This window comes from Eretmochelys imbricata, chromosome 14, assembly GCF_965152235.1.
Source record: "Eretmochelys imbricata isolate rEreImb1 chromosome 14, rEreImb1.hap1, whole genome shotgun sequence".
Classification (NCBI taxonomy): domain Eukaryota; kingdom Metazoa; phylum Chordata; order Testudines; family Cheloniidae; genus Eretmochelys; species Eretmochelys imbricata.
The window spans coordinates 31,963,822-31,977,334 of record NC_135585.1 but is presented as its reverse complement, the minus strand read 5'-3'; the positions used below and the strand labels follow the sequence as shown (position 1 = coordinate 31,977,334).

At 61.0% G+C, this 13,513-nt stretch overlaps 1 protein-coding gene across 3 annotated transcripts in view; it reads right to left on the bottom strand.

Moving 5' to 3' along the window:
* The window catches only part of GABBR1 (gamma-aminobutyric acid type B receptor subunit 1), a 63,757-nt gene extending 50,812 nt beyond the window's left edge, over positions 1-12,945 (bottom strand). For 2 of the 3 annotated variants that reach the window (XM_077834358.1, XM_077834359.1), the window contains exons 1-2: positions 12,715-12,944; positions 5,726-5,840 (exon numbers count right to left, since the gene is read on the bottom strand). The gene's annotated coding sequence lies outside the window, so the exon portion shown is untranslated. Of the gene's footprint in view, positions 1-5,725; positions 5,841-12,714 lie in introns of all 3 variants that reach the window. The other variant, XM_077834356.1, reaches the window with a different exon arrangement.
* Positions 12,946-13,513: the final 568 nt, after the last annotated feature.

Genomic DNA, 13,513 nt, shown 5'->3' with positions numbered 1-13,513 from the left:
CAAGGTGATAGCTAAAGGTGTTGGAGAACAAAGGAATCAGACGACCTCCTGGCCCAGGAAAGGGACAAAGCCCAGAGGAGGAGGGGCTGGAGGGTGAGTCAGTTTGGGGCTAGCTGGGGATGTGGAGTGAATTGCAGACGTGGTTGTCTGGCTCACTATCCCCCAAAATGGACCCAGCTGAGGGGTCCTGTTCTCTGTACCTACAAGCTCTGTTTTAGACCGTGTTCTTGTCATCTAATAAACCTCTGTTTTACTGGCTGGCTAAGAGTCACGTCTGACTGAGGAGTTGGGGTGCAGGACCCTCTGGCTTCCCCAGGACCCCGCCTGGGCAGACTCACTGTGGGAAGCACACAGAGGAGCAGAGGATGCTGAATGCTCCAAGGTCAGACCCAGGAAGGTGGAAGCTGTGTGAGCTTCTTGCCCTGAAGACAGTCTGCTCACAGAGAGGAGACTTCACCAGAGTCCTGACTGGCTTTGTAGGGAGTAGTTCCAGAGCATCGTCCGGGGACTCTGTGACAACTGGTGGTAGCGGTGGGATGCACTGCACCCCGTGGACGGTGCTTCCTGCAGTAAGTGACTGGGGAGCAGTAAAAAGCGGGATTGATGAGGACCAGGCATGCTGAAGGCTCAGAGAGGAGCGGTTTTGGGGAGCTGTTAACCCCTGGGAGTGTGTGACCAGTGAGAAGGACTTTTGCAGTAACAGGGTCCCCTGGGGATTGCAGCAAGTGGTCCCAGGGGCGGAGGAGTCTGCAGCTCGACCCTGGCAAAGAGGTGGTGACCTCGAGAAGGGCTGGCACACGAGGGGTTCTCCCTTGAAACCATGGGGAGCTGAGAGCACACAGGCCTATGAGTCCACAACAACTTGGGAACAGTGGAGTGATAGCCTATCACCATCTTCTTAAGAAGGACATTGTAACCCCATGCAAAAAGAGAGGGTTACACATTGGAAAGTTCACCAAAGCACAGTTAATCGTGCAGCTGGAGGATGATGACCACTCTAAGGAGCAGATTCCTGACCCAAATGGGGCTACAGCAGGATCTGGGAGCAGCTGGAGTGGTAGCCAGGCATCCCCAAGACTCCTGTCCCGACCAGATGGGGGTCTTCATGATTGGGTTCCCCAGCAGGGGATCAGAGACGGATGGGATTGGAGCTGAGTCCGAGAGAGCAAGAGACAGCGAGAGCCCAAGAAAGAGCTGCAGAAGCAGCAGCAGCATGAACTGGCGATGGTGGAGCGGAGAGGCACAGGAGACTTCCTAGGGGTGAGTGGGGATAGACCCTGGAGTGCCAGTTCTGCAGGGAACCTCGAGACTAAATTGCTGCCCCTGGTTAAGGAGGTGGAGGGATGTGGATGCCCACCTCACTGCCTTTGAGCAGGCTGGCGATTTGAACCAGGGAGACACTGCAGAAAAGCCCTGGTATCTAGCTCCCTTGCTGAGAGAACTGTTGTCAGGCCCCAGGTGGTGCAGCCTCAGACGCTGAGGGGCTGTGTGTCCTAGGGATGGAACCATTCACCCTGCCTATGGCCCAGATCTCTGTGCAGACCCAGGAGGGGTCGGGCTGGCTGGTCGTTGGGGTTCTCCAGGATATCAGCTGTGAGATCCTGTTGGGGGGTGATGGTGTCTCTTTGGGACAGGATCCAGGCCCTGCTCCTGTAATGGCCGAGGGTTTGAATTTGAATCCAGGGAACCAATCGGCTGAGACAGAAATGGTCAGTGAAAATGCAGATGACCTGGCTGGCACGGGGTGGGGAGGAGCTGCTAGGCTCAGACTACCTGCCTGCCTGTAAGCAGACCCCTGGGACTGGGTGGGGCAAAGAGATGTTCCCTGCCCCACTGCACACTGGAGAGGGGGCTCACACTGGCTCTGTTGCTGTAAGGAGAGCAGAGAGCTCGCTGCCTGCCCCCACTGGGACAGCAAGGAGAGCGCTGAGCAAGGGGGGAGATAAGACCCCAGCTGAGTGGGTGGGGACACAGGCAGGGCAGGACGGCTGCCAACCAGGTTTTCCTGGTCCAGACAAGCTGCTGGGAAGTGATCCCATGGCAGGGAAGGGGGCTGTGGATATAGTGGGGCCCCTTAGCAAGGCGAGTGATGGATTTCACCAACTGCTACCCAGGGGTGGGGGATCTGCCCTCCACTGAGGCAGACACGCTGCTGACCATCTTCAGCAAAGAAGGGGTCCCCAGCGAGGTCCTTACAGACCAGGGGTCAAATTTCATGTTAGCTCGGCTCCAAGGCTTGCAGGAGAAATGTGGGGTCTGGCCCTGGACCTCTACATATCACCCTCAGTCCAACGGGCTGATGAAGAGGATCAGAGATTGGCCCATTCTCCAGACCAAGAAACAGGTCCAGGCCTTTATAGGGATGGCGGGGTACTACTGGGTGTTTGTACCCCACTTTAGCTCCCTAGCTACTCCCATCACTGAGCTATGTAAGAAGGAGAAGCCAGACGAGGTGGTCTGGACTGAGCAGCGCCAGAGGGCTCTCTGTGCATGGAAGGAGGCTCTAATCCAGGGCCCGGTAAATCTGGTAAACCCGGACAGTGCCATGCCCTTTACAGTGTTAACCGACGCCTCAGACGCAGGGCTGGGCACAATGCTAATGCAGGTCGATGTTAAGGTGGGGAGACACCCCACTGAGTGCCCAAGCAAGAAGCTGCTGCCCCAGGAGCAGAACTATATGGCCATAAAGAAGAAATGCCTGGCCATGATGCGGGCCCTTAAAAAGCTGCAGCCGTATCTATCTGGGTGGTGTTTTGCAGTGTATACTGACCCCTCTGCCCTGAAAATGGCTGCATCCAATGAAAGGGGCTGATGCCAAGCAGTGGATGACAGAGACACCTGGTCAGAGGGTGGCCAAGGTCAAGATGGGGGCTGTTAACCAAGAGAGCTCAAATCACAGCCCTCCAAACTGGACAGCTGGGAGAAGACCCAATCTCAGTTTGAACCCCAGGGGTTTTGGGATGGCAAAAGGGCATGGGCCGCATAAACCTTCCCACATGCCATGCCAGCAAGTGCCATCAAGCACACCCGACCCAAGGAAGCGTGTAAAACTGGAAGGGCCTGGTGTAACTCCCCCCAAGGAATGGGAGAGATGCTGGAGCATCCATGGGAACGTTGGTGGGTTCGAACTTTCCCCAGGTCACTGGCCAAAGTGACCTCACTCAGTTCGGTCACGAAGGGGGGACAGATGTGACGAAGGGGGACTGTTCTCAGTGTTTCCTCTGAATACTGTAGGGGTGCCCCAGTTTCCCCTATGCATTTCTTAAGTCTCTAGGTGGTGGGATAAGGGTGTGTAATTGTTGCAGAGCAAAGGGCCAGTGTACATAAATGGCCAACACTCTGTTCTCTGGCAACGGATGGCCTGGGCCCTTACCCCCTGCAAGGTGATAGCTAAAGGTGTTGGAGAACAAAGGAATCATGAGACCTCCTGGCCCAGGAAAGGGACAAAGCCCAGAGGAGGAGGGGCTGGAGGGTGAGTCAGTTTGGGGCTGGCTGGGGATGTGGAGTGAATTGCAGACGTGGTTGTCTGGCTCACTGCCCCCCAAAATGGACCCAGCTGAGGGGTCCTGTTCTCTGTACCTACAAGCTCTGTTTTAGACCGTGTTCTTGTCATCTAATAAACCTCTGTTTTACTGGCTGGCTAAGAGTCACGTCTGACTGCGGAGTTGGGGTGCAGGACCCTCTGGCTTCCCCAGGACCCCGCCTGGGCAGACTCACTGTGGGCAGCGCTCGGAGGGGCAGAGGATGCTGAATGCTCCAAGGTCAGATCCAGGAAGGTGGAAGTTGTGTGAGCTTCCTGCCCTGAAGACAGTCTGCTCACAGAGAGGAGACTTCACCAGAGTCCTGACTGGCTTTGTAGGGAGTAGTTCCAGAGCATCGCCCAGGGACCCTGTGACAGCCTCCAGCAGGGGACAGCAGACACACACAATGCAGGGCTCATCCCCTCCAGCGGGGGGGCACACGTGCCCCCGCCTTTGCCAATGCACAGCAGCAGCACTCATCTTCTCCAGAAGGGACACACACACACAGAGTACAGGACTCATCTCATCCAGCGGGGGCAGCAGGAATTCACATAGACAACCCATGCCAGCGGAGGGTAAGCAGCAGCGTCACTTTCTGCACACACACACACACACACACCCCCTCAGAAGTATCAGAGGGTAGCTGTGTTACTCTGTATCCATAAAAACAATGAGGAGTCCGGTGGCACCTTAAAGACTAAGAGATTTATTTGGGCATATGCTTTCCTGAGTAAAAACCCCACTTCTTCAGATGCATGGAGTGAAAATTACAGATACAGGCATAAATATACCTGTACATGAAGAGAAGGGAGTTACCTTACAAGTGGAGAACTAGTGCTGACAAAGCCAATTCAGTCAATTCTACAACCTATCCTGGAAAACAATACCTCACTCTCACAGACCTTGGGAGACAGGCCAGTCCTCGCTTACAGACAGCCCCCCAACCTGAAGCAAATACTCACCAGCAACCACACACCACACCACAGAAACACTAACCCAGGAACCAATCCCTGTAACAAACCCCATTGCCAACTCTGTCCCCATATCTACTCTAGCAACACCATCAGAGGACCCAACCACATGAGCTACACCATCAGGGGCTCATTCACCTGCACGTCTACTAATGTGATATATGCCATCATGTGCCAGCAATGCCCCTCTGCCATGGACATTGGCCAGACCAGACAGTCTCTATGTAAAAGAATAAATGGACACAAATCTGACATCAGGAATGGTAACGTATAAAAGCCAGTAGGAGAACACTTCAATCTCCCTGGACATTCAATAACAGATTCAAAAGTAGCCATCCTTCAACAAAAAAAACTTTGAAAACAGACTTCAAAGAGAAACTGCAGGACTACAATTCATTTGCAAACTTAACATCATTAATTTGGGCTTGAATAGGGACTGGGAGTGGCTGCCTCACTACAAAAGCAATTTTTCCTCTCTTGGTATTGACACCTCCTCCTCAGTTATTGGGAGTGGATCACATCCACCCTGAGTGAATTGGCCTTGTCAGCACTGGTTCTCCACTTGTAAGGTAACTCCCTTCTCTTCATGTGTCAGTATATTTATGCCTGTATCTGTAATTTTCACTCCATGCATCTGAAGAAGTGGTGTTTTTTACCCATGAAAGCTCATGCCCAAATAAATCTCTTAGTCTTTAAGGTGCCACCGGACACTCAGAAGGACTCCTCTCTTCCAGCAGGGACACACACACACACAGAGTACATGACTTATCTCATCCAGCAGGGGGCAGCAGGGATGGACACACACACACACACACACACACACACACACACACACACACACACACAGCAGGACTCATTCTACAGGAGGGACAAACACATGCTGAGTAAATCTCATTGCTTCCAGCAGGGGGCAGCAGAAACACACACACACACACACACACACACACACACACACAGAGTATACGATTCATCTCGTCCAGCAGGGGGAGCAATTCACACAGACAACCCATGCCAGCAGAGGACAGGCAGCAGCGTTACTTTCTGCACACACACACACACACACACACACAAACACACACAGAGCAGCAGTACTCCTCTCATCCAGCAGGGGGAAGCAGGGACGGACAGACAGACAGACACGCACACCCCAGGACTCATTCCCTCCAGCAGGGAGCAGCAGGGACAGCCCCGAGCCAGCCCTCCCTGGGGCGGACTGGCACAGTCCCTCCATACCTTGCGGCAGGCGTGTGGTGGGCAGTGCCAGCCTGTTCTCTTTCGCAGCCTAGGGCTGGATCCGTACACAGGGCAATCGCTCAACACTGCGGCACCCACCAACCAGCCCTGAAAGCTGGAAACACAAAAACCCCTCTTAGAAATGACCTGGCCTCCCCCCACCTGCTCCACCAGCCCCCCAGAAATGGCTTCCCCAACCCCTGCATATTTCACCACATGGCCTCCTTTGGGGTTGGGTGCAAAGTGAGCAATATCCCTGAGGGGGCGGGATCGGCCCGGGGTATTTGGACCCCCCACTACCTGCACTACCTTCACACATGGCCCAGCCACTAGCCTGAGCTCACACTGACCCCTGTGTGAGCCTGGGGCACAGCCGCACTGGCTCCTAGATGGTGGGGCGGCGGTGGTGAACGCTCTGAGGGTCGCTGCCCAGAGCTGGCTGCAACAGCCCAACACATGGCCACATCACAACCAGAGGGGGCCCAATGACTGTAAGATGGGGGGATCCCAAGCTTTTCCTGCTGGGCGCAATGAGCCTGTGGAACCCACTGCCACAGGACACAGCCGAGGCCAAGAGCTGGGCAGGAGTCCATGGGTGACGGGCAGGTTCCTCAGAGGGCAACATGTGGCATGACCTGCGGGAATGAGCACAACATTTGGAGAAGGGTGGTGAGACTCCTGCTTCAGGAGCCCAGCGTGGGGGCAGGTTACGCCCAGTGGCTGCTGTGGGTTCTCACACCAAAGGCGGAAACATTCAGCCAGCTCTAATCAGAGCCCCTCTGGAGACTGCAGAGACAGCCTGCAAGGGGCACTCTCCCCCATTTCACAGCGGGGGAAACTGAGGCACAGCGACTCAGAAAATCCATAGCAGAACCAAGGCCACCTGCTGCCCCAGTCCTCGCTCTAACCACTAAATCTCCTCTGCTCTTCCCGAGCCAGGGACAGAACCCAGGAGTCCTGCCCCCCATCCACCCTGTGTTACAGCGCACACCCAGAGAGGTTGCTGGTTTGTTGTTCCCCATTACCATGGCAATGGGGGCTTCCCCTGTGCAGCCCAGCCCAGCATGCACCCCAGGCCTGTGGATGAACCACGGGCAGGCCGAGGGCTGTTTAGCCCAGGCAGCAGAGGCATGTGCCCTTTGCCTTATGGGAATCCTGGGAGCTGGGTGGGCCCAAGCCGCCCACTTCTGAAAGGCGCCTCCCCCAGCCTCGCAGGAGGGACCACTGGACCCGGGAATCAGATGAAGACAGGACACAACTAATTAAAAAACAGGGTCGGGAGTGGTGGTCAGAGGTTCAAAACAAGGGTACTGGACGGGGACACCGAGCAGAGGACCCCGGACAGCGCCCACTGCTCCTCAAAGGCGTCTCAGGAGCCAGTGGACGGGCCCAGTGGAACTCTGCCCGGAGGCGAGACGAGGGAGGAATGGAAATAGGCCCCACAGTCGCAGCATGCCCCCTCATCCAGCATCCTCCTCCTGGTGTTATAGGTGGAGACTTTGGCCAGAGCCAGGAGGAAGTTGACGAGTAGGTCTCGCCACTTCATGGGGCCACGGATAGGCTGTGCGAAAATGAACAGGTGTGGGCGAAAGGTGTGCCTATGCTGCTGAGGGCACAGGCCCCAGCCAAGCAGGCGACCTGCTGGGCTGCGGACATGGGGCCCCCTGGCACTTCAGAGCAGCCAGCTCTGGAGAGCTGGGGAGAGCCAGGCAGGGGAGCTGGGGGGGGGAACCAGGCAGGGGACCTGTGGGGAGCCAGGCAGGGGAGCTGGGAGGGGGAACCAGGCAGGGGACCTGTGGGGAGCCAGGCAGGGGAGCCAAAGGGGAGTCGGGCACAGGAGCCAGGGGGAGCCAGGCAGGGGAACCGGGGGTGGGGAGCCATTCAGGGGAGCCGGGGGGCGTGAGGCAGGGGAGCTAGGGGGGAGCCAGGCAGGGGAGCTGGGGATTAGGGTGGGAAGCAGCAGGCGACCGAAACCCTGCTGGGTTCATCAGGGTGGCACACGACTCGGCCAGCCGTCCTGGGCCAGCACGACAGCTGCAGTGCTACAGTCACACCAGTAGAGGGAGCCACCAGGGCATCTGGGGCAGCCAGGTGGCCCTGGGCTGAATGCAGGGCTGGGAATCGAAGGCTGGGCTCCCGCCAGCATCGCAGCTGGGTAGCAGGCTGAGGCCAGTGCAGGCTGAACCCTGGTTCCAGGGGGAATATAACCCCCCAGGATCTCAGCAGCGGCCCCACCTAGCACAGGGATGAGCTGGGCTGGTGCAGCAAGGGGCGACGTGCCGAACTGTGGCGACTGCTGGGATGGTGCTGGCTGCCTGCCAAGCTAGACGCAGCTGGCCAGGGAGGAGCAGTCCACGCTGTGCTCTTGCTCCGGCTGGCTCTGTGCTGTGGTGGATCCAGGGCGGGGTGCTGAGGGGCTGGGCAGTGAAGCAGTTAATGCCACGGGGCCGGGCCCAGGGCGAGAGAAGAAAGGCCAGACACTGCACAGGAAATCCCAGAGCCTGGATGGGTGTGGCCTGCAGCGGGTCAGCCCCAGCATTTATTATTGATACCACACCATGGCTGGGTGGGGCCCAGCCTGGAATGCAGGGTACCTTGGCCAGGCTTTCAGCTCAGCTGGCCCATCTAGGAGTCAATCCGGAGTCACCCCTGACTGAAATGGGGGTAGGGCCGGGCTCTGAGCTCAGCAAGGGTGACCAGATAGCAAGTGTGAAAAATCAGGACAGGGTGTGGGGGGTAATAGGCACCTATATAAGACAAAGACCCAAATATGGAGACAGTCCCTATAAAATCAGGACATCTGATCACCCTAAGTTCAGCTCCCAGGAGTTAATCCAGAGTCACACAAACACACACTGTACACACCACACACACTCCCACAGCTGAGGGGGGCAGGGGGGAGCTGAGGGCGCTGGGCGGGAAGGGGTGAGGGGAATGGGGGGAGCTGAGGGGAGTGGGGGGTTGGGGGAAGCTGAGGGGAGCGGGCGGGGGGAGATGAGCGCAGTGGGTGGAGGGGGGGGCGAGGGGAGCAGGGGGGCTGGGAGGAGCTGAGGGCAGGGGTGGGCAAGGGGAGTGGGTGAGTGGAGTCCCTGATAAACTGGGATGGAAGCAATTGTGGCTCATGAATTTTTTATTGCAAATCCTGAGAACGAGGGTTTTGGGCTGGTAGCAAATGATAGGGCTGCAGGTCGGGAGTGAGGGGCACCAGCAGAGCTGGGGGGCAGGGCTGGGCTAGCAGGGGGCTGTGGGTCAGGAGTGAGGCGCACTGGCAGAGCTGGGGGGATCCCAGGGCTGGGCTAGCAGGGGCTGTGGGTTGGGCACTGGCAGAGCTGGGGGGCGATGCCCCTCCTCCCACACTGTTTGTTTCCTCCCAGCCCCAGTGGGGTAATTATCCGAGGTACTAATCAAAGTTGACAACAATCCCTAAGCTGGTTGCCTAGTTACCAGCTCAGCCAGCCCCAGGCCTGAGCACAGGACACAGGCTCCTCCCACAGCCTCTGGCCCCTCCCACCACACCTGCCGGGGCTTCCCCCCCCTCAACAAACCCTGTGCACTGGAGTCCCAGCTAGGCACAGGCAAGGCGCTGCTGTGTGGAAACTCACAGCACTGGACCCCATCTGGGCACTGCGGTGAGGAAGCTTGCAGCATGATGCCCCCTCAGGGCACTGCTGCGGCGAGGAAGCTCGCAGCGTGGCACCCCCACAGGGCATTGCTCTCTCCATGCCCACACCTGCCCTTCAGGACCTGTGAGAGCAGACAAATCCACTACAGGATATTTATAGAGACGTGGGACTCAGCACTTTGGAAAGGAATAAATAATTCGCCAGGACTCAGTGTCTTCATCACCTGAGTGCTGCGCTCCCCCACCCAAAAAATAGATCTACACCCCCACCCCCACTTTGCCTCTCAGTCCTGACCTTCAGCCCCCAGTTAGCCCAGCCCTGGGCTGTTCGCACATTGTCCTCCTGGTATCCCCAGCATCCATGGGTGGCCTGGGGAGCACAGGACAGGGGGGATACTAGGTGGGATCCCAGCAGTGGGGAAGCTAGGTGGCGTGGGGAGTGCAAGTTGGCAGGTGAGGGCAGGGCAGGGGAAGGAGAGAAGGGATCCCGGCAGTGGGGGAGGTGCGGGGCGCGGGGAGTGATTGTCAGGGGCGAGGAGATCAGGGAGGGACCCCAGCAGAGGGAGAGGCGGGCATCGTAGGAAGTGAAGGCTGGGTGGGAGGGAGGGCGGGAGAGGGAGGGATCCCAGCAGTGGGAGAAGCAGGCAGCATGCAGAGCCCAGGCCTGGGGGGTTGAGGGACGGATCCTGGCACAGGGGGAGGCAGATGGAGTGGGGAGCGCAGACCAGCGGGAGATCGGGGGAGGGATCCTAGCAGTGGAGTAGGCAGTCGGTGTGGGGAGCGCAGGCCGGGGAGGATTGGGGGAGGAATCCCAGCAGAGGGGGAGGTGGGTGGCATGGGGGGCACAGGCCGGGTAGGAGGATCGGGGGAGGGATTCTGGCAGTGGGGGAGGCAGGCGGTGTGGGGAGCACATGCTGGGGGGATCAGAGAAGGGATCCCGGTAGTGGGGGAGGCGGGCAGCATGGGGAGTGCAAGCCGGGGGGGATGGCAGAGGGATCCCAGCAGTGGGGGAGGCAGGTGGCGTGGGGAGCGCAGGCCTGGGAGGATTAGGGGAGGGATCCCAGCAGAGGGGGAGGTGGGTGGCGTGGGGAGCACAGGCCGGGTGGGGGAATCGGGGGAGGGATTCTGGCAGTGGGGGAGGTGGGCAGTGTGGGGAGCACAAGCCGGGTGGGAGGATCGGGGGAGGGATTCCGGCAGTGAGGGAGACATGCGACGTGGGGAGCGCAGGCCGAGGGGAGAAACTGGGGGAGGGATCCTGGCAATGGAGGAGGAGGGTGGTGTGGGGAGCACAGGCCAGGGGGGACGGAGGAGGGATCCCGGCAGTGGGGGAGGTGGGCGATCTGCTGGGATCGGGAGAGGGATCCCAGCAGATGGGGAGGCAGGCAGTGTGGTGAGTGCAGGCCGGGAGGGTCGGAAGAGGGATCCCAGCAATTGGGGTGGGGGGCAACATGTGGGAGCCCAGGTCAGGGGGCTTGGGGGATGGATCCCAGCTGTGGGGGAGGCAGGCGGTATGGGGAGTGCAGGCCGGAGGGGATTGTGGGAGTGTTCCTGGCAGTGGGGGAGGCAGGCGGTGTGGGGAGTGTTGGCCAGGGGGGTCAGGGGAGGGATCCCAGCAGAGCAGGAGGTGGGTAATGTGGGGAGTGCAGGCCAGAAGGGTCAGCAGAGGGATCCCAGTAGTTGGCATGGGGGGAGACTTGGGGGAACGCAGGCTGGGGCAGGGGGATTGGGGAAGGGATCCCAGCAGTGGGTGTGGGGGGTGATGTGGGAGAGCACAGGTCAGGAGGATTGGAGGAGGGATCCCAGCAGAGAGGGGGGCGGGTGGGGTGGGGAGCGCTCCCAGCAGTGGGGGAAGTGGGTGGCGTGAGGAGTACAGGCTGGGGGGGGTCGGGAGAGGGATTCCAGCAGAGAGGGAGGTGGGCGGCGTGGGGAGCACAGGCCGGGTGGGAGGATCGGGGGAGGGATTCCGGCAGTGGGGGTGATGGATGACTTGGGGGAGCGCAGGTCGGGGGGGATCAGGGGAGGGTTCCCAGCAAGGGGCATGGGGGGTGACATGGGGGAGCACAGCCTGGGTGGGAGGATCGGGGGAGGGATCCCAGCAGAGTGGGAGGTTGGTGGTGTGGGGAGCGCAGGCCGGGGGGGATCGGGTACAGGATCCCAGCAGAGGGGGAGGTGGATGGCATGGGGACAGCAGGCTGGTGGGGATTGGGGGTGGGAATCCAGCAGAGAGGGAGGCAGGCAGTGTGTGTAGGGGTGCAGGTCGGGGGGATTGGGTGTGGGGTCCCAACAGAGGGGGAGGTGGGTGGGGTGGGGAGCGCAGGCCAGGTGGGATGGGGGAGGGATCCCAGTAGAGGGGGAGCCAGGTGGCGTGGGGTAGCTCAGGCCAGGGGGGGATCGGGGGAGGGATCCCCGCTCTGTGGGAGGCAGGTGGAGTGGGGGAGCACAGGCTGAGGGGGGATTGGGCGAGGTATCCTGTCAGTGGAGAGGCAGGTGGCTTGCGGGAGCGCAGGTCGGAGTGGGGTGGTCAGGGAGGGATCCCAGCAATGGGGGAGGCAGTCAGTGTAGGATTGCAGGCCGGGGGTTGGGGGTGTCGGGGCAGGATCCCAGCATAGTTGGGCAGCCTGGGGGTGGAGCTCATGCTGGGGGCAGTGGATCAGGGACAGAACTCAGCAGTTGGGGTGACAGGTGGGGTCTGACCATTACCCAGCATCCCGTGGTGTGTTCTCCCCCCCCCCCCTCCCCGTCTGCTGCTCCGGGACTGGGGTCCCTCTCCAATCCCCTGCCCCGTGCGCCGGCTCTGCCCAGTGGGCGCTGGCAGCGGGGAGGAGGCGCCCATCGAGCTGGCAGTGTCTGGGGCTGTCACCAGAGCGGGGGGATCCAACCCCTGCCCGGCATCCCCACCCAGCCCGTGGGCACAGTCCCTGCAATCCTAGCACCATTCTGCCTCCTCACAACCAGCCATACCCACTTGTCCAGTTTCCCCCCTGTGCCCATCCTAGCCCTCCCTCATCCCCCTTTCCCCCCACCTGGGCTCTCCCCCACCCCAGTTCCCCTCCCTGGGCTGTCCCCTCCTTCGGCCTCCTCCCTCCCACGCTCTCCCCCACAGGCCTGGTTGGCCTCCCCCTCTTTCTCCCCACCAGGGCCTGGCCCCTGCTCTCCCCACCGCCTCCTCCCTTCTCCTCCCCCCAAGCTCCTCCACCAGGTTCCCCCCCCCCGCGCCCCATTCCTCCCCATCTCAGCCAGCGCGCCCCGGTAGGAGCCTTCCCCTCCCCCCTCTTTCCTGGAAGGGGGTACCCGGATCTCCCTCCCCGCCTGCCCCCCTGTCCCTCCCGGCTGCAGGATCGGGGGCGCGGGGCCGGCGTGTCCCTACCTGGGCTCGGGGCCGGCTGCAGCGATGGAAGGCGCCGATGGTGCCCGGGGGAGGCGGCGCGGTCCCGGAGAGGGATCAGGGGATGCGGGACCCGGGAGATCCGGGGCCGGGGGGCGCAGGGACCCGGAGGACGGGGTCGCAGCGCCCAAGTGCTCCGGGACTCACGCGGGCTGCTGGGCTCGGCGCTCGGCCGGGGCAGGGGCCGGCCGGGAGGGCGGAGCCGGCTCGGTGGGTCTCTCGGTCCCTCCCCAGCCCGCGCCGGGCGCCTGCTCTCTCCGGCGGGGGAGGCGGCGGAGACGGCGGGAGTGGAGTGGTGGGGGCGGGGGAGCCTCCCTCCTCCCTGCCCAGACGCCCGGCCCGAGGGGGCCGCTCCCAGCAGCTCACTGCGCCCGCCGCGCCGGGGAGCCACCGACCGGCCGCCCCCGGCCAGCCCCGCGCTGCGGCCGAGAGCTGGCCATGGTGCTGAGCGCGCTGGGCGGGGGGCGGGGAGGAGGGCAGGGGTGGACCAGGGGAAGGGAGGCGGTGGAGCAGGGGCGGAGAAGATGTAATGGGGCCGGGGGTGAGGGGAGGGGAGGCGATGGGGCAGGGGGTGAGGGGAGGGGTGGCGATGGGGCAGAGGGGGAGGGGGAGGCAATGGGGCAGGGGGTGAGGGGAAGGGGTTAGTGGGGAGGGCTGTGTTGTGATACTGCAGGCGGTTGAGGTGCTGGTGGGGGAGGGGTGTTTGGGGGGGGGCTGGTGGGCCAGAAGCTGCCGCTGACCCGCCCACCAACACATGCAGTTCCCGCCCCATACCTCTACC